Source organism: Schistocerca serialis, chromosome 4, assembly GCF_023864345.2.
Source record: "Schistocerca serialis cubense isolate TAMUIC-IGC-003099 chromosome 4, iqSchSeri2.2, whole genome shotgun sequence".
Taxonomy (NCBI): Eukaryota; Metazoa; Arthropoda; class Insecta; order Orthoptera; family Acrididae; genus Schistocerca; species Schistocerca serialis.
The window spans coordinates 814617325-814638514 of record NC_064641.1 but is presented as its reverse complement, the minus strand read 5'-3'; the positions used below and the strand labels follow the sequence as shown (position 1 = coordinate 814638514).

The following is a 21190-nucleotide window of genomic DNA, read 5'->3' as shown; positions in this document are numbered from 1 at the left end:
TACTTCTGTCAGCACCTCGTCTCCTACATTCCAAGCTTTACAGAAGCTCTCCTAGCACTCCTGAAAGAATCTACCAGGAAGTTTCATATCAGCGCACAGTCCGCTGCAGAGTGAAAATCTCAGTCCGGAAACATCCTCCAGGCTGTGGCTAAGCCATGTCTCCGCAGTATCCTTTATTTCAGGAGTGCTTGGGTAGTTCAGATGGTAGAGCACTTTCCTGCGAAAGGTCCCGAGTTCGAGTCTGGGCGCCGCACACAGTTTTAATCTGCCAAGAAGTTTTATAACAGCGCACACTCCCGCTGCAGAGTAAAAATATTCTGGAAATTATCTTTTCTTTCATCACTGGATTTTTGTTGGATTCAATCGCAGCTCTCGTGACAGACCAGAATGTACACCAGCACTGAAATGTAAGCCAATATTTAAGAACACTAGAAAATTTGAGCAGGATAGTGTCCTCTGTCCACAATCGCGGACTCGTGTAATCCTCTCTAAAGACTAAAGGTAGGAATACTCGACTTCTTCTGGTTGAAATAAATAAAGGATTGCGGATTTCGGCTATAACTATGTGGTGTTTCGGCGCGGAACGCCATTCCAGTCTCAGATGCGGTAGCAGCAACATCAACAGCACTGAGAACGTGAGCAGAGATGAAGCGGTACGACGTAGATGATTACGATGATTCGTTTATATCTACACTTATATATACATGGCTACTCTGTAAGTGACACATTAGTGCCAGACAGAGGGTTCATCGAACCATCTTCATACTAATTATCAATTATTCCACTCTAGAAAAATTTGCGGAAGACACCTATACCTTCCCGTGCGAGTTGTTATTTCCCTTATTATATTATTATTATCTTTTCTTGTCATATAAGTCGACGTCAACAAAATCCTTTCGTACTCGGAGGAGAAATCTGGTGATTGAAATTATGTGAGATAATCCCGACGCGACGAAAAACGCCTTTATTATAATGATTTCATCCCCCCCCCCCCCCCCCAAAAAAAAAAAACAAATCATGTATCATGTCCGCGACAATCTCTCCCCTATCTCTCTATAATGAGAAACGTGTTGCTCTTCTTTAGAAGTTTTTAGATGTGCTTCGTTAATCCCCTCTTGTAAGGATCCCACACCGCAAAGCAGTGCTCCGAAAGAAGACAGAAAAGCGCAATGTAGGCAGTCTCTTTAGCAGATCTGTTGCGTATTCCAAGCATTCTATCAATAAATGAAGTCTTCAGTTCACCTTCCTCACAAAATTTTCTTACTCTTCTTTCCAATTTACGTGATTCTTGATCGCAATTCTTATGTATTTAGCTGATTTTACGGCCTTTACATTTGACTGATTTCTTGTGTAACCAATGTTTAACAGGTTACTTTTAGCACTCATGTGGATGACCTCACAATTTTCATTATTTAATATCAATTACAATTTTCTAACCATACAGATATCTTATCTCAATCGTTTAGCAATTGGTTTTGATCATCTGATGACTTGACTTTTATTGATAAGGAACAGCAGAGGACCTATAACACTACCTTGGAGAACGCCAAAAATCACTGATGTTTTATTCGTTGGCTTTCCGTCAGCTATTACGAACTGTGACCTCCCTGACAGAAAATGACAAATCCAGTTGCTTAATTGAGACGATATTCTACAAGCACACAATTAGATTTGAAGTCGTTTGTGACGTACGGTATCAAAATCTTACACGAAATCTAGAATTACGGAATCAATTAGAAATACCTAGTCGAGAGCACTCAACACTTCGTGCGTGTAAAAAAAACAAGCTGTATTGCACAAGTACGCTGTTTTCTAAAACCATGTTGTCAATAGATCGTTCCCTTCGCGGTAATTCATAATGTTATAACACAATACATGTTTCAAAATCCTGCTTCATGTCAACGTTAATTATGTGGGCCAGTAATTTAGTGTATTTCTTCCACTGCCTTTCATGAATTCTGGTGTATTATGTGCAGCTTTACAGTCTCTGGGTAGAATCTTTCGTCGAGCAAGCGGCTGTATATGTTAAATATGAAGCTACTGCGTCAGTATACTCTAAATTAGAGGAATCCAGTTTGTACACAGTCAGTAGCTAAAAAGTGGCCCAGATTTGACTTGAGTGATGTTACAGGCGTATATGTAAGATGATTTTTTCTGTATTTGTGTGTTCATTATAATTGTAGTCTGATCATTAATTTCTTCTTCTTCTTCTTTTGCTGCTGTAGATGTGATTGACTCCACAATCTGGAGAAAAGATGCATTCGCCAGTCAAGCACGGTCCGTCAATGGTATACTCATCACGCTTCGCTTTTAAACACCATCATAGCCCGTTTCGTCATCATCATTGTGTCAGGGCCTGAGGATGAGGTTTGCAGCTCGTCTGCCACTGCAGCCACGCTCTCTAAGTCCTGGACCATCTCAGACTCGTCATGGATTTTCGCTTCTATGTGCACTCCATTATAATGTTGCGATTCTTCTGTAGGATAAATTATTACAAGATATCACGCAAATAACGATGTAGTGAAAGGCTTGTGACCTTACACAGACATTATTAACTTGACGGTAAGTAGAATTACTATGGACTTCTGCATGCATCTTTTTTTTTTTTTAAATTATGATACTTACCAGTATGTTATATTTCTTTGGAGGTGAGGTGGACTGACTGTTAAGATATTTCGTAACTAATTAGCAGAGTTTAGAACTTAGAAGTCGCTCCAGCAGTTTCAGGAGATTGATTTGAGAGATCGGTAGAGATGTCAATTGTTACGGGTACTCCTTGGGACTTAGATTTTATGCGTCTTCGCCGCGATACAGTTTGAAGCATCTAATTGACTAATGTGTCGTCGGCCGGAGTGGCCGAGTGGTTCTAGGCGCTACAGTCTGGAACCGTACGACCGCTGCGGTCGCAGGTTCGAATCCTGCCTCTGGCATGGATGTGTGTGATGTCCTTAGGTTAGTTAGGTTTAAGTAGTTCTAAGTTCTAGAGGACTGATGACCTCAGACCTTAAGTCCCATAGTGCTCAGAGCCATTTGAACCATTTGAACTGAGTCATATCGTAATCCTTAACTGCACTATAGGACTTCTTAAACTATGATTCAATGTGTAATACCTCTTTAATTGTGCTTCAATGTGTAATACCATCATTCATGGAATGTTTTCGAACTTTTTAAAGAAAATGGTTCAAATGGCTCTGATCACTATGGGACTTAACATCTATGGTCATCAGTCCCATAGAACTTAAAACTACTTAAACCTAACTAACCTAAGTACAGCAAACAACACCCAGCCATCACGAGGCAGAGAAAATCCCTGACCCCGCGGGGAATCGAACCCGGGAACCCGGGCGTGGGAAGGGAGAGCGCTACCGCACGACCACGAGATGCGGGCCGAACTTTTTAAAATAAATATAAAGTTATTTACAACTTGCAGATTTTGAGTGGCCTGCTTCATTAACACTCTGTTTGTCATAACGTCATTTTTTCACAATTCTACCATAGCTAGGTATGTAATCGTAAGTTCACTTACGTATTTACCTTTCTCTGTAGGTGTTGCTGCAGAAACTGAAAGAGGGCAGTGGATGACCCACAGTTAAGTGTGACAGTGAACCAATAAAAGTACTTAGTTCACATACTTCTCAAAATTCTCAGACTTCCTTATCTGTCCAGATCAAATAATGAAGGGCAGATAGTTTTCAAAAAAATGCATCTGAGCACTATGGGACTCAACATCTGAGGTCATCAGTCCCCTGTAACTTAGAACTAATTAAACCTAACTAACCTAAGGGCATCACAAACATCTATGCCCGTGGCAGGATTCGAACCTGCGACCGCAGCGGTCGCGCGGTTTTGACTGAAGCGCCTAGAACCGCTCGGCCACACCGACCGGCGATATTTTTCACTTGGAGGTGCCATGTGTAGGGAGTTTACTTAAAAACAAACTTTTTAGATCACTATGTCACATGAATTATTTTAAATATCACTGACGATGACGTCTACCGAAACAACAGCACTTGATGGAGAGGCAATCCTCGATTTACCAGAGCAAAATCTTGCATATACAGTGAACAGCCAAAGAAACCGTTACACCTCCCTAATACCGTGTAGGGCCCCTGCGAGCGTGCAGAAATTCCGCAACATGACGTGACATGGACTCGACTAATGTCTGAAGTAGTTCTCGAGGGAACTGACCCATAAATCCTGCAGTGCTGTCCGTAAATCCGTAAGAGTACGACGGGGAGGAGGCCTCTTCTGAACAGTACGTTGCAAGTCAACCCAGGTGTGCTCAATAATGTTCATGTCTGGAGAGTTTAGTGGCCAGAGGAAGTGTTTAAGCTCAGAAGAGTGTTCCTGAAGCCACTCTGTAGTGATTCTGGACTTGTTGGGTGTCGCATTGTCCTGCTGAAGTTGCCCAAATCCGTCGGAATGCCCAATGACATGAACGGATGCAGCTGATCACACTGGATGTTTACGTACGTGTCACCTGTCAGAATAGTATGTAGATTATCTGGGGTTCCGTATCATTCCAGCTACACACACCCCACACCATTATACAGCCTCCGCCAGCTTGAACAATCCCATGCTGACATGCAGGACCCTTGGATTCATGAGGTTATCTCCATACCCTTTCACATCGTCCGACCAAGCAACATGTTTCCAGTCATCAACAGGCCACGTCGGCGTTGACGTGCCCAGGCGAGGCGTAAAGCTTTGCATCGTGTAGTCATCAAAGGTACACGAGTGGGCCTTCGGCTGCGAAAGCCCATATCGATGATATTGGTTCGTTGAATGTTTCGTGCACTCAGACTTGTTGATGGCCCAGCATTGAATTCTGCAGCGGTTTGCGGAAAGGTTGCACTTCTGTCACGTTGAGCGTTTCCCTTCAGTCACCGTTGGTCCACTTCTTATACGAACTCTTTCCAGCCGCAGCGTTGTTGGAGATTTAATGTTTTACAGAGATTCCTGATGTTCGCGGTACACTCGTGAAATGGTCGTACGAGAAAATCCCCACTTCATCGCTACCTGAAAGATGCTGTGTCTCATCGCTCGTGCGCCGAAAAATACAATAATATAAAATCTTGATAACCTGCCATCGCAGCAGCAGTAACCGATGAAACAATCGTTTCTTGTCGTCTTCTATAGCCGTTGCGAACCTCAGCGCCGTATTTTGCCTGCTTGCATATCTCTGTATTTGAATACGTATTCCTGCACTAGTTTCTTCGGTGCTTCAGTGCATTATATACCTATCTTAAGATGACTTTCAGTAAACTGTTGCATCTTTCCTGAATTTCTTCTCGTTTCGTAACTGAGAAAAGATGCAGTGAAATGAGAGGGCACTTAGAACTATTTCTTTGTCTAAGAAATTATGAAGAGGACTGCATAGTTCAACAAAATTTGCAGTGGATGATACAGAATCCGAAATCGAGAGATGAGAACAAATTTTACGTGCATTCATTGCAATGTGACATCATGTATCCATTACCGGCTTGGAAACTTTGATGTCTTAAGTTTAAATATTTAAATCTTGTTAACACATTATTACTGTATAGTACCTCATTTTTAAAGATCACACTTGTTCTGGTGGTGAAAGATTTCCCTATGTTTATTGTATGTCGCATGCAGTGGGAAAATTTATTTCGCAAGGAAAATCATTTCGTCTCGGTGTTCAGACTGGTTACTGTAACTAGCCAGAACTTCCCATTCTGCGCTAAATTTTTGGTCTCAGAATAGCACTTTCTAATTAGAAATCTATGAAACGTAGCGGACATTTACTTACAGCATCAGAGAAACTGTGGAATAATTATTGCAATAACCATGTGGCGTAGAAATTCACTTCCTTTAAGTTTTGAAACATTAAAAATAACGAGAAACGCCTTGATATTTAGATTGCTACGGTTTTTTCCTGGCTCTGACCTAATGGAGATGTTATTTATATCCATTCCACTTAAAGTTTATTGTTACAGTTGTAGAGAAGGAAGTATAGAAAGTTTCGATATCTAGAGAACGGTGAAGACTCGATTTTATTCCAATGCTTTGCGTGCCTTATTTTCATCTACCCTGGCCGTCCGGAGATTGTTTTCACCGGGACTTCAGTCAGAACGCGGCTCCGCGTAATTGTGTGCCGTAAACCCACGGGAAAAGCGTCAGCTGTGCGCGTTTTGAACTTGCATGGCGTGAAGAAAACAATTCCCGAGTGTTGGCAGAGGAGCCATTTACGCCCGGCACGAGGATTTACGTGTCAAAGGGGCCTTTTACTGTCACACGTTCCACCGCGCGACGCAGTCGGTCCCGTATGCAAATTTGGTGAAAGCGGGAAGAGTCTGGTACAGTCAAGTAACAGATGTTGTTGGCACATCGCAGGCTCCAGCGTGTGGTATCTAGTGGTGGGCAGTTTTCAAATGGCGTAACCCTCATTAAAAGGTGGATATCATTCTTTAAATAAAGAAGCAAACAATCTTCTGAGTAGATGAAATCTGTATAGGATTTGTATTGTTTCCCTAATTTAAAAATAATCAAATAAATCACAAAAAGTCTCAAATATTCAGTGAGATTTTTCAAATTGTGCAATCCTCATTGAGAGGTGGACATTATTCCTTACATTAAAAAGTAAAAAATCTTCTGAGTGCATGAATCTTGTACACGATTCGTATAGCTTCCATAAATCTAATATTATCAAATAATTCACTAAAAGTCCTAAATATTCAGTGAGATGTAAATGTGATCAGAAAGAAGTTCCTCCTTCGCATGTGCAGGATGAAAGCGAATTCTGCCGGCAGAACTTCGTAGTATCTTCAACGATATTTTCTGCATATATTGTATAATATATGAGCCTTGACCGGTTATACCATAATTCCATTCCGTTTGATTTTTTACCTTCATTAACACTCTCAAACAAAAGAAACGGCAGTCCACAAATAAATTATCTGAATTGGACGGAAATCGGTAGATATGATGTACATGTACAGTTGAACAATTTATTACAGTTACAGAAAAACTAGATGATTTATTCAAGAGAAAGAGCTCAACAAATTGAGCAAAGCATTACTCGTTGGTTAACTCCTGGTCCTAAATTCAAACAGTTATTCGGCTAGGCTTTGACTCATAGAGTTGTTCAGTGTCCTCTTGAGGGACATCTATCCAAATTCTGTTCAAGTGGCGTGTTATATAGCCAAAATATCGAGCTTGTGGGAGCGCCTAGCCCATATTGCTCCAAACGTTCGCAGTAGGGGAGAGATCAGCGACGTTGCTGATCAAGGTAGTGTTTGGCAAGGACGAAGACAAGCGGTAGTAACTCTCGCCATGTGAGGGTCGGCATTATCTTATTGAAATGTATGTCCAGGACATTTTGCCATAAGTGCAAAAAAAACTGATAGTAAACTATCGTAGACGCTTCGTTGTGCCGTAAGTGTGCCGCGGACGACAAATAAAGAAGTTCTGAAATCAAAAGAAATGGTAAACCAAACCTACGCATTGATATGTGATTCCTCAAGTTATGGAGCGGTAGTGATTGCCAAATGATGCTCTGAAGTTGCTAAGATAGTCATTTTTGTCTATATCTTTCAATTCAGAATGATTAAAATGGCTCTGAGCACTATGGGACTTAACCTCTGAGGTCATCAGTGCCCTAGACTTAGATCTACATAAACCTAACTAACCTAAGGACATCACACACATCCATGCCCGAGGCATGATTCGAGCCAGCGACCGTAGCGGTAGCGCGGTTCCAGACTGAAGCGCATAGAAACGCTCGGCCACAACGGCAGGTTTCAATTCAACGTTCTTTTAATGTATTCACCAAATACCAAATAAAAGTGGCTTGTGATTGACTGTAATTGTACACAAACGTTCTCCATCATATACCATCCCCTGGAAGATATATCATCATCTTAAAAATTTAAGATGTCTGCTTGTGCTGAGTGTGTGTTTCAGGATATTAAACATCTTCGGTCGTCAGTTCCCTGTTCATCCTCCCAGTACGGAATCAATGTAACCCATCTGTCAGCATCTAAAGTAAATTCAAGTGTGAGAAATTGTTCTGAATGTTTTCGTAGCGTGTATCTGAGGTGAGACGTGTATTCTAGCCTGGTGTTCACCGATTGAAATTTGTGAAACTGCCCAAAAACTACGTCCATGCTAGCGAGAACACCGTCCTTCGCCATGAATCCGTCTTGCGGAGTACTACCTGTGCCGGCAGACCTCCCCGTCGTGGAAACGGGTACTTTAACAGGCACGGCTATCCGGGCTAGTTTTATATCAGCACTTGGTTTTTAAGTTCTATTATGCATTCGTATGTATGTGTCTTGCATACTGAAGTTTAATTCTTTCGACACGAGTGAACAAAAAAATATTACTTCTTTTCCTTTTTACAAGCTACGAAACACCACGGGTCTCTTATACCAAAATAGAACACATCCCTGAAGATTTTTCGGTGATGTTAGAGTTCACCCTGTCAACTGAGTGAGACATTCATAAGCGCCAACAATACAAACGTCTCTTCAGTTTCCGGAATAGAAATGCAATGTTTCGATTACCTAAAGGTGTTAACTGATGGTGTTTCCGGAGAAAATTGGCAGACTCTGATATTAAAAGCACAGTTCAGTTGCTGCCACAGCTGTACATGTCGGGTACTTGTCGATCGGTTTCAGTCTGTAACAAAAACTCCGGATCTATTATGAAGTTTACACCACATGAGGCAAGCCAGACATTACAGACCAAATTGTTAACCACCTTAGTTAAAAGTATCCTAATTCGTCATACACTAACGTAAATGAAAAGTGTCACCATGGTTCACAGGACCGATATTTACTATTTCTTTTTAGTTGTCAGTTTTCTCACTGGTTCCATGTGGCCTCCATGATCCCCCCTCCTGTGCCAAACTGTTCATCTCAATGTAGCACTTGCACCCTATATCCTCTATTATTTGCTGGATGTATTTCAATCTCTCTCGTCTTCTATAGATTTTTACCGTCTACTGCCCCCTCTAGTAGCATGAACACTGTCCGCAGTTGTCTATACACGTGATAAAATAACACTGTACCTAGAGCCGTTACTTTGATATTCAGTTTCGACGTTCCAATTATGCCATCTTCAGGCCTGTAACATGAACGACACCAAGTGCTATACACGCATGTGTAAGACATTGCATCAATATTCGTATCTGCTGCCGTATAAATCCGAACTTCATGAGGTTGTGTTGAGGGCACACATTCTAATGAAGTACGGAACTATATGCTAACAGTGGTGCCTTTTCTTATACACATGTACAAGTGGTACTTGGTGTCGTTAATGCGACAGGCCTGAAGATGACGTGATTGGAACGTCGAAACTGGTTGCCTAATAAGACAACATCAAAGTAGAGGCTGTTGGTACATTATTATCAAATTTCATTGACCAGATCCTCTCCCACTCTCCAGAACCCAGGCTGGAGTTACATTTACTTGCCTTGACATGTGTTCTGTTATCCTGTTCTTTCCTTTTGTCAAGTTTCATCGTACGTTCCTTTCATTGCAGATTCTTCAGAGAGCTTCCGCCTTTCTTATCTGATCACTCCTCCTAACTTTCAGTTCCTTTAGCACCACGTCTCAAACGCTTCGATTCGATTCTCTTCTCTCTCGCTTCTCCCACAGTCCATTTTTCATTACCCCACAATGACGGGCTTCAAACGCACATTCTCAGAAATTTATTCCTCAGTTTAAGGCAGGTCTATGTTACTAACAGACTTCTCTTTGCCAGTAATGCCCTTTTCTCATGTGATAATCTGCTTTTCATGTCACCTTGTTGCATCCGTCATGTGTTATCACCCTTTCAAGGTACCAGAAGTCTCTAACTTCATCTATTTCGTGTTATCACTTACCTAAAGTCTGTTACTCATCATTACTTGCATCTCACTTCGGTATTCTCTTAGTCCACATACTGTACTCATTAGACTGTTAATTCAATTGAACACGTCTTCTAATTCATCATTACTGCCACTGAGACTAGCTCTGTCACCAGTGAATATTATCACAGATACCCATCCTTCCACTCTGAATTTTAATCACACTCTTGATCCTGTCTTTTATTTCCGTCATTGCGTCCCCGCTGTATGAACTGAACAACGTGACGTCCGCTGATAAGTAAACAAAAATAGGAATTTAACTGTTTTTAACGAACATGAACCATAGACCTTGCCGTTGGTGGGGAGGCTTGCGTGCCTCAGCGATACAGATAGCCGTACCGTAGGTGCAACCACAACGGAGGGGTATCTGTTGAGAGGCCAGACAAACGTGTGGTTCCTGAAGAGGGGCAGCAGCCTTTTCGGTAGTTGCAGGGACAATAGTCTGGATGATTGACTGATCTGGCCTTATAACACTAACCAAAACGGCCTTGCTGTCTTGGTACTGCGAACGGCTGAAAGCAACTGGAAACTACGGCCGTAATTTTTCCAGAGGGCATTCAGATTTACTGTATGAATAAATGATGATGTCATCCTCTTGGGTAAAATATTCCGGAGGTAAAATAGTCCCCCATTCGGACCTCCGGGCGGGGACTACTCAAGAGGACGTCGTTATCAGGAGAAAGAAAACTGGCGTTCTACGGATCGGATCCCTTAATCGGGCAGGTAGGTTAGAAAATTTAAAAAGGGAAATGGATATGTTAAAGTTGGATATAGTGGGAATTAGTGAAGTTCGGTGGCAGGAGGAACAAGACTTATGGTCAGGTGAATACAGGGTTATAAATACAAAATCAAATAAAGGTAATGCAGGAGTAGGTTTAATATTGAATAAAACAATAGGAATGCGGGTAAGCTACTACAAACAGCACAGCGAACGCATTGTTGTGGCTAAGATAGACACGAAGCCCACGCCTACGACATTAGTACTAGTCTATATGCCAACTAGCTCTGCAGATGATGAAGAAATTGAAGAAATGTATGATGAAATAAAAGAAATTATGCATATAGTGAAGGGAGACGAAAACTTAATAGTCATGGGTGACTGGAATTCGGTAGTAGGAAAAGGGAGAGAAGGAAACGTAGTAGGTGAATATGGATTGGGGGTAAGAAATGAAAGAGGAAGCCGCCTGGTACAATTCTGCGAAGAGCACAACTTAATCATAGCTAACACTTGGTTCAAGAATCATAAAAGAAGGTTGTATACATGGAACCACCCTGGAGATACTAAAAGGTATCAGATAGATTATACACTCCTGGACATTGAAATAAGAACGCTGTGAATTCATTGTCCCAGGAAGGGGAAACTTTATTGACACATTCCTGGGGTCAGATACATCACATGATCACACTGACAGAACCACAGGCACATAGACACAGGCAACAGAGCATGCACAATGTCGGCACTAGTACAGTGTATATCCACCTTTCGCAGCAATGCAGGCTGCTATTCTCCCATGGAGACGATCGTAGAGATGCTGGATGTAGTCCTGTCGAACGGCTTGCCATGCCATTTCCACCTGTCGCCTCAGTTGGACCAGCGTTCGTGCTGGACGTGCAGACCGCGTGAGACGACGCTTCACCCAGTCCCAAACATGCTCAGTGGGGGACAGATCCGGAGATCTTGCTGGCCAGGGTAGTTGACTTACACCTTATAGAGCACGTTGGGTGGCACGGGATACATGCGGACGTGCATTGTGCTGTTGGAACAGCAAGTTCCCTTGCCGGTCTAGGAATGGTAGAAAGATGGGTTCGATGACGGTTTGGATGTACCGTGCACTATTCAGTGTCCCCTCGACGATCGCCAGTGGTGTACGGCCAGTGTAGGAGATCGCTCCCCACACCATGATGCCGGGTGTTGGCCCTGTGTGCCTCGGTCGTATGCAGTCTTGATTGTGGCGCTCACCTGCACGGCGCCAAACACGCATACGACCATCATTGGCACCAAGGCAGAAGCGACTCTCATCGCTGAAGACGACACGTCTCCATTCGTCCCTCCATTCACGCCTGTCGCGACACCACTGGAGGCGGGCTGCACGATGTTGGGGCGTGAGCGGAAGACGGCCTAACGGTGTGCGGGACAGTAGCCCAGCTTCATGGAGACGGTTGCGAATGGTCCTCGCCGATACCCCAGGAGCAACAGTGTCCCTAATTTGCTGGGAAGTGACGGTGCGGTCCCCTACGGCACTGCGTAGGATCCTACGGTCTTGGCGTGCATCTGTGCGTCGCTGCGGTCCGGTCCCAGGTCGACGGGCACGTGTACCTTCCGCCGACCACTGGCGACAACATCGATGTACTGTGGAGACCTCACGCCCCACGTGTTGAGCAATTCGGCGGTACGTCCACCCGGCCTCCCGCATGCCCACTATACGCCTTCGCTCAAAGTCCGTCAACTGCACATACGGTTCACGTCCACGCTGTCGCGGTATGCTACCATTGTTAAAGACTGCGATGGAGTTCCGTATGCCACGGCAAACTGGCTGACACTGACGGCGGCGGTGCACAAATGCTGCGCAGCTAGCGCCATTCGACGGCCAACACCGCGGTTCCTGGTGTGTCCGCTGTGCCGTGCGTGTGATCATTGCTTGTACAGCCCTCTCGCAGTGTCCGGAGCAAGTATGGTGGGTCTGACACACCGGTGTCAATGTGTTCTTTTTTCCATTTCCAGGAGTGTATAATGGTAAGACCGAGACTTACGAACCAGGTTTTAAATTGTAAGACATTACCAGGGCAGATGTGGACTCTGACCACAATCTATTGGTTATGAACTGTAGATTAAAACGGAAGAAACTGCAAAAAGGTGGGAATTTTAGGAGATGGGAACTGGATAAACTGACTAAACCTGAGGTGGTACAGAGTTTCAGGGAGAGCATAAGGGAACAATTGACAAGAATGGGGGAAAGATATACAGTAGAAGAAGAATAGGTAGCTTTGAGGGATGAAGTAGTGAAGGCAGCAGAGGATCAAGTATGTAAAAAGACGAAGGCTAATAGAAATCCTTCGGTGACAGAAGAAATATTGAATTTAATTGACGGAAGGAGAAAATATAAAAATGCAGTAAATGAAGCAGGCAAAAAGGAATACGAACGTCTCAAAAATGAGATCGACAGGAAGTGCAAAATGGCTAAGCAGGCATGGATAGAGGACAAATGTAAGGATATAGAGGCTTATTTCACTAGAGGTAAGATAGATACTGCCTACAGGAAAATTAAAGAGACCAATGGAGAAAAGAGAACGACTTGTATGAATATCAAGAGCTCAGATGGAAACCCAGTTCTAAGCAAAGAAGGGAAAGCAGAAAGGTGGAAGGAGTATATAGAGGGTCTATACAAGGGCGATGTAATTGAGGACAATATTATGGAAATGGAAGATGATGTAGATGAAGATGAAATGGGAGATATGAAATTGCGTGATGAGTTTGACAGAGCACTGAAAGACCTGAGTCGAAACAAGGCCCCGGGAGTAGACACCATTCCATTAGAACTACTGACAGCCTTGGGAGAACCAGTCCTGAAAAAACTTTAGCATCTGGTGAGCAAAATGTATGAGACAGGCGAAATTCCCTCAGACTTCAAGAATAATATAATAATTCCTATCCCAAAGAAAGCAGGCGTTGACAGATGTGAAAATTACCGGACTAACAGTTTCATAAGTCACTGCTGCAAAATACTAACGCGAACTCTTTACAGACGAATGGAAAAACTGGTAGAAGCCAACCTTGGGGAAGATGGGTTTGGATTCCGTAAAAATATGGGGACACGTGAGGCAATACTGACGCTACGACTTATTTTAGAAGCTAGATTAAGAAAAGGCAAACCTACGTTTCTAGCATTTGTAGCCTTAGAGAAAGCTTTTGACAATGTTGCCTGGAATACTCTCTTTCAAATTCTGAAGGTGTCAGGGGTAAAATACAGGGAGCGAAAGGCTATTTACAATTTGTACAGAAACCAGATGGCAGTTATAAGAGTCGAGTGACATGAAAGTGAAGCAGTGGTTGGGAAGGGAGTGAGACAGGGTTGTAGCCTCTCCTCGATGTTATTCAATCAGTATATTGAGCAAGCAGTAAAGTAAACAAAAGAAAAATTCGGAGTAGGTATTAAAATCCATGGAGAAGAAATAAAAACTTTGAGGTTTGCTGATGACATTGTAAGTCTGTCGGAGACAGCAAAGGACTTGGAAGAGCAGTTGAATGGAATGGAAATTGTCTTGAATGGTGGATGTAAGATGGACATCAAGAAAAGCAAAATGAGAGTAATGGAATGTAGTCGAATTGAATCGGGTGATGCTGAGGGAATTAGCTTAGGAAATGAGACACTTAAAGCAGTAAAAGAGTTTTGCTATTTGGGGAGCAAAATAACTGATGATGGTCGAAGTAGTGAGGATATAAAAGGTAGACTGGCAACGGCAAGGAAAGCGTTTCAGAAGAAGAGAAATTTGTTAACATCGAGTATAGATTTAAGTGTCAGGAAGTCGTTTCTGAAAGTATATGTATGGAGTGTAGCCATGTATGGAAGTGAAACATTGACGATAAATAGTTAGGTCAAGAAGAGAATAGAAGCTTTAGAAATGTGGTGCTACAGAAGAATGCTGAAGATTAGATGGGTAGATCACATAACGAATGAGGAGGTACTGAACAGGATTGGGGAGAAAAGGCGTTTGCTGCACAACTTGACTAGAAGAAGGGATCGGTTGGTGGGACATGTTCTGAGGCATCAAGGAATCACAAAATTAATATTGGAGGGCAGCGTGGAGAGCAAAAATCGTAGAGGGAGACCAAGAGATGAATACACTAAGCAGATTCAGGAGAATGTAGGTTGCAGGAAGTACTAGGAGATGAAGAAGCTTGCACAGGATAGAGTAGCGTGGAGGGCTGCATCAAACCAGTGTCGGAACTGAAGACCACAACAACAACGAACATGGTGCATGGGAGGTGGAATATGAAATAAGTGGCGCAGCAGGCTACTGGAATTGGTGAGTAGTGGGTGGGAAATTGCGTGCTGGGACTGGGTTTTCCGATTAATGTATCGAATCCGAAGGTTTGTCTAGGAAGAGAAGAAGGAGTGTTAAGTAGATACGTTGGTACACGATGCTAGTTGGGCGATGTAGGCGGATGTGGGAGGCGAGGCGGAGTGCATGTCTTTACGGGATATCAAGAGACTTACAGAATTTAGGATAGGCAGAAATCCAGGCAGCGTTAGCGTAAGTGAAGATGGGGTGGATGAGAGATTTCTAGGTGAGGGTCAAGGTTGAAGGATGTTGACTGCAGTAGCGGCCTGTTACTAGTTCAGTCGGTTTTGTAGAGAGTCCGTCCTAAATATTTTACTGTAGTCGCCAGAGGGTTGGGTTGGTTTTAGACGGAGCGGGTGCTACCAAAGATGGTGGCTTGGCTTCTGTGCGGGTTTACTTGAAGTTTCTACGTATTACACCACTCGACAAGGAGATTCAAGTGGTTTTGGTGGGAGACATTGGAGAGATACGTGCGGGTTGGTGGTTTCGGAATGTACAGAATGTAAAAGAGTGGCGGGAGAACATAGCCTTGAGGCACACCTGCAACAGGGTGGAAGATGTGGGAGCAGGCGTGGTTGATCGTGACAAAGATAGGACGGCTGATGGAAGGATTCTATAAAGTGGACATAGTTAACTGGGAGCGCATAGGTTTGTAGCTTGGAAGTGCTCCAGAAGCCATACACTGTAAAATGTTCTCAGGATATCAAGGGAGACAAATATGGGGTGGGCTGATATTGCAAAAAGCTGGTCGACGATGAAATGGTAGTGACAAAAGCCCAAAAGCCATCAGGCTACTAGGAATGAGTAGATGGGTTGCAAGGTGATAATGAGATCATTACGTAAGAATAGTTCCAAACGCTTGCTGAAAAGTAACATAAGGCTGGTAGGTCGATATAATGAAACCTAAGAGGGAGATTTATCAAGAAGAGAAGAACATGAGGTAGCAGTAGGCAACTGTATCCTGACCAGGCGAGGTGTTTCGCTTTTTAGGGAGGGTCTGTTTAATTTTTTCAGCTGTTATCGGCGTGTTTCTGGAATTCTGTATAATTACTGGTCGTCTGGTGCAGGACGTGGGATAGTTCTGTCGATACGTTCATACACATAATGGTCCATCGTGTAATCAAAGCAGTGATCATGTTGGTGTCTTCCAGGTAGGATGCAAAGTGGCTGGTGAACTTATCTGGAAGTGATCTGTCACTATATAGGTGGAATAAGTGGGAGTGGTGCAGTTTCCAGAGAGTCTATGGACTGATTTCCAATACTTTGTAAAGGTAATAGGTGTTTCGATTGGTTTAGTGCACCTCATGTGCCGGTCCCCACGTCGTTTGGCTTCTAAGTAACTGCGAACATGTCCTGGAGCATGCTGGCCAATGCTGGAAATTATGGAGAATTTCGAAATTTAAAATCTTACAAGAAACAGGTGGTCGTCATAACAACTTTATCGTTTCAGGCAGAAAAGGCTCCGCGAACAGTTTCAATGTTCCCCCCCAGGAATTTTCCTAAATAGTGAGAGCACATCGAGGCTAACTAAAATATTGCTTAATTTATCTCAATGAACATCTGAGAGCTTTTAATGTGACTTTCCCAGCGTCCAACCATATGAGTCATTAACTTGGTTAAGTATTTGGCCACTCGGTACGTCGGAGAACTAATGCCACCAACAGTTAACCTCAATGGAATACCTTCCTTGTGGACTTCAGGTAATCAGTACAGCGTAGGAGGTTTAGGAACTCGTGCTCTAAGATTTTTGATGACATCTTCTGACAGACCAGAATTATTCAGCAGTTTCGCTGCTTTCTGCTTTATGACTGAGCTGGGTCCCATTTTAGGTATTTGTACGTGATGTATTTCAACAACGATGCCTCTTTACTGAGGTGTTATGAACAATCGTCGAATTTCCCTTGTCAACCGGAAGTACCAATAGGTCTTCATATTTCCGAATGCACGGTGCCTCTCTCTCTCTCTCTCTCTCTCTCTGTCTCTCTCTCTGTTGTGCTGATGATAGATTTGGGCAGCTTGGCTGAGGCTAAAATATGAGTGGAGGCGAGGCTTACGCCGTCGGCGTCGTCTTGTGAGAACTGCCACATCATCTATTCCACTCCACTAACGAACTCCACGAGAGGTTGAGTGCGTGTAGGAGCGAAATTCGATCCTCTGTTAGGGCCGAGGTGGGTCCTTCATCCAGGATTTTGCGCTACAGGTTGATGGCTGTGAGTGGCGTTCCATGAGATGACATTGATATTTGCGTCGTTGTATGTCGTTCAAGTTTCTTCGTTTGTTTCTCCGTGGCATTGCCATGGTGAGCTCTTTGATGAGCTGCCGTCGATATGTCGACTATCTCCCAGTCGAGAAGTAAGCGAAGTACAAATAGAAAGATATGGCAATTGCATAAACTGCGTGCAGTAGTATACAGTTGGAAACTTGTATATCTATCCATTCTTTGACCAGGCTGGTCTTCTCTATAACATTTTTCACTCCTTCCGACCTGATGTGATGTTTAACCACAGAGAACTTGGACACGATCTCCTTGTCCATACTTCGTTGCAGAAATGCCATATTACTGCGCAACTGTGCATATTTCACGAGCAGCTTCACCAGCTGACAAACCTGGCGCCTTAAATCTTTCCCTTAGAGGACAGTGACATGAGGTCGAAGTCTTTCACGGAAGTCTTGTCCTTACAGAAGGTTTCAATGTACCTCTTCCATTTATCGAGTCTCTCGTCTGCGTGTAACAGTGGACTCCCCATTGTGCTCTTAGTGGTACAGTCCTTGCTTTTTATTTCACTAAAGATATTTTTTTAATGTTTCATGGCTTAATCGGTAAAAATGGAAACCTTTTAGGATCGCTCCGTTGTCGATCTGCCTGTCCGACTGTTAGAAACCATTTTCCTCAGGAAATGGTAGACGTATGAAGTTTAAATTTATGTCACATACTTTAGTACATCGGCCCGTGACGGTGCAAACAATTAAAACTTCTGAGTCAATGCAACAAACAGATACGGTCATTTATGTCACTCGCAAACTCACTCATCAAAACCTACAGCTCATATCTCGTTACCCTAGGACTATGAAATTTGGTGAGAAGAAAGAATTCAAAGTACACCAAAGGATAAATCCGAAAACTGTTAATTTTTAGGAGTAACAGACGAAAAACTTTTTTCTTATTTGTTATCTTACTCTCTATCTGTTCGTCTGTCGGTTAAGACCCCTTTTTCTCAGGGATGGGCATACATATAAAAATTTACGCCACATGTGAAGGTCTACGTTTCACTGTCGGTACAATAAACGTTAGCTTCTAAATCCATGCGATCGAAAGGTACGCCTATTTACGTGACATACTTTGATACTCGCAAACTCAGTCGTCAAAAACCAATACGGCACTTCCTATTGATCTAAAATGATCAAATATGGCAGGAAGTAAGGTTTCACACGACAAGTGAAGGAAAAAATCTGAAAACTGTTAACTTATATTACACGAAAAAGTATTTTTTTGTGATTTGTTATCCGACGTAAAACTTCAAATTAAAACAATGTGTAGTTCTGTACTCGGGATGACTGGGTCGCAGTTGTAAACGTTAAACGTGAGGCAAGGATTTTACTGCTCATAAAACGTATTTCGGAATTTATCCGTCATCAGATACCCAGGAGAAATTACTGCACGTAGATACGGCGTTTCATGTTGTATGTGAAATACGTACAACTTGAAACCCAATATCTACTTGTGGCAATCGCTACTGGATATCTGATGATGGATAAACTCCGAAACGGGAAATGTGAGCAATAAAATCGTTTCTCGCCTGATGTTTGACTTTTACCATGGTAACCCCGTCAGCCTGAATGCAGGACTACTGATTATTGTCAAAATGGTCCACGACTTCCTGCATGACTTTGTCACATTTATACTATCGAAATTAAAACATTCTCGAAAATCTTGGAATACTTGGGACCGATATGTTGCTAGAATTAATAATAGGGAAAAATGGTCGAGACTGTCGATCTCCCGAGTAGACGAACTGTCTATATACACAATTAAGTTGGTACGGAACCTTCAGCACGCCAGACCTAGTCACACCTGGCCAATTATTATATATGTTTATGCTCAATCATTCCTTCTGATGATGATTTCTTTTAGATTTCTTCACATTTTTCCCTGCAGCCATTTTGTCATGTCTTTCCTATACTTCTTATTTAATTCATTCGGAAATCACATATTCCTCTGTTTCTGAATTCTACTGAACATGTTTTTGATTTTCTTCTTTCTTCGATCTCTTGAGGAATTTATCCTCTTACCATGGTTCCTTCGTAGTTAACTTCCTCGTATCAATGTTTATCCACCGTACTTCATTAATTGCCCTTAATATGACCATTCCTATTCAGCTTAAATGCCTATAGTGTTACTCACTACAGCAATTTTACAGCCCTACAGAGCTTCAAATGAAACTCTTCTTTCCTCAGAACTTCAATGTTGCACTTATTTCCTCATTGATTCTTTCTGGCGAGTTTCTTAAACTTCAGCACACACTTCTTCGTTAGTAAATAGTGATTGGAGTCTACCACTGCTCCTGTGTACGCCTTATGACCCGATTTCTGATTTCTGAATCCATGTAATCTAGTTTCAATCTTCCCGTATCCCCAGGCCTTCTCCAAGTGTGTCTGAACAGTATACTCGCTATTACTAGCTGAACAAAAATACGAAATCACCGCGAGAAATGCATACTTCAACGTAAATGTTGGTACTAGCCAAGCATGTAGGTCCTACTTTAGTGTATGACAACGAACGGCAAATGTGCTACGTCGTCGTATCTTTCAAATGTCGCGACAGTATTCTGTATAGTTGAGCGTATATAATGTCGGAGCTATGTGTATTCGAACATTCGAAACCAATGTTGCCACAGTGTTTCATATTTCAAGAGATAGCGTATCGAATACATACGCCACATACAAGGTAAACGAGAATACATCGCCAACTAAGTCACAACGCGAATGAAACTGTGTATTGAATGATCATGACAGACGGTCATCAGAGTGAGCTATGACGAAAAATAGTACTACAGCTGCAAAAGTCGCTGCAGATCAGAATGTTGCACTCGTGAATTCTGTCAGTCACAAAATAGCAGGGTTTGCAGGTCGAACTGGAATACGGAAACCACTTCTCAGCGATGCAAATGCCCACAACTGGGAAACGTTGTCCGAAGCGATAAAGCCTGGGCCGTGGAGCAATGGAAGAACGTCGTTTGGTCGGATGAGTCTTCTTGTACTGTTCTCAAACTCTGGCAGAGTTTAAGTTCAAAGAGAGAAACGTTGCGATAGTTCCTTGATATCTTCGGCAGCCATATCACGGTATTGCATGGTCCTTACAGTTACTCAGAAAGGTCGAATTTCAGCCAGGGGTTATGCGACCGTTTGGGTTCATCAGATCAACCACATGGTATAACGTTCCTACCGAAATGGTGATGCTGTGTTCCATGAAGACAGGGCCCCTGTTCACAAAGCTCACATCCTCCAGGACTGTATTTCTGAGTACGGCGTTGAGTGGTCCCATCTCCCCTGGCCACCACACTCACCACATCTAAACGTTATCGTGATTTCCTGACCTGATCTGGAGAGCCGAGTGCGAGATCGCTATCCAACTCCATTTTATTACCTTAACATGCCTTTGTACTGCAGGAAGAACGGTATAAAATTCTCTGGAAAACCACACGGGACATGTATTTACGTATTTAGAGACGGCAGGAAGCTGTTTTGAATGTCCTGGTGTTTCCCGCACTGTTTTAGGTATGGTAAAGTATTTTTTTTCCTTTTTTGTGTGTATTTCCCTTTTTATGGCCTCTTGTGATGTTGACGTGTATGTGTCCACTTTCGTTGTTGGCGTTGGGTTGCTGTTGATTCTGCTCAGAACAGCTCCAGCGCTGAACTGTTTGCAGTAGCTCACTTTCAGCTCTACTTTCCTACCCATAACAAACGCTACTCCCGTTATACTGTTTTCTATTGCTGTTGCTGTTACTCTACATTTACCTGAAAAGAAATCATCTTTCCATTTGAGTCCACCGATTCCCACTATATTTCGAATGAGCCTTAGCATTTATCTTCCCAGATTTTCTAGGTTCCCTACCGCATTGAAACTTCGGACATTCTGCATTCCGACTGTTAATACAGTATCCTTTTGGTAGTTGTTTAGTCTTCTTCCCACGTTTACCTCCCCCTTGGCATGTGTCAATAATCAGGAATCTTTTCCTAGTGGAGAGATTATTATGA

The 21190-nt window shown here is 42.9% G+C and overlaps 1 protein-coding gene and 1 non-coding gene across 2 annotated transcripts in view; one reads left to right on the top strand and one right to left on the bottom strand.

The window, feature by feature from the left end:
- Nucleotides 1-21190, bottom strand: part of LOC126474970 (uncharacterized) — a 1274000-nt gene that overhangs the window by 731984 nt on the left and 520826 nt on the right. The gene's annotated exons all lie outside the window — the stretch shown is intronic.
- Trnas-gga (transfer RNA serine (anticodon GGA)) lies at nt 2847-2930 on the top strand. Its single transcript is given in 2 exon segments — nt 2847-2886; nt 2896-2930. It is a non-coding gene; the product is annotated as a tRNA-Ser (tRNA).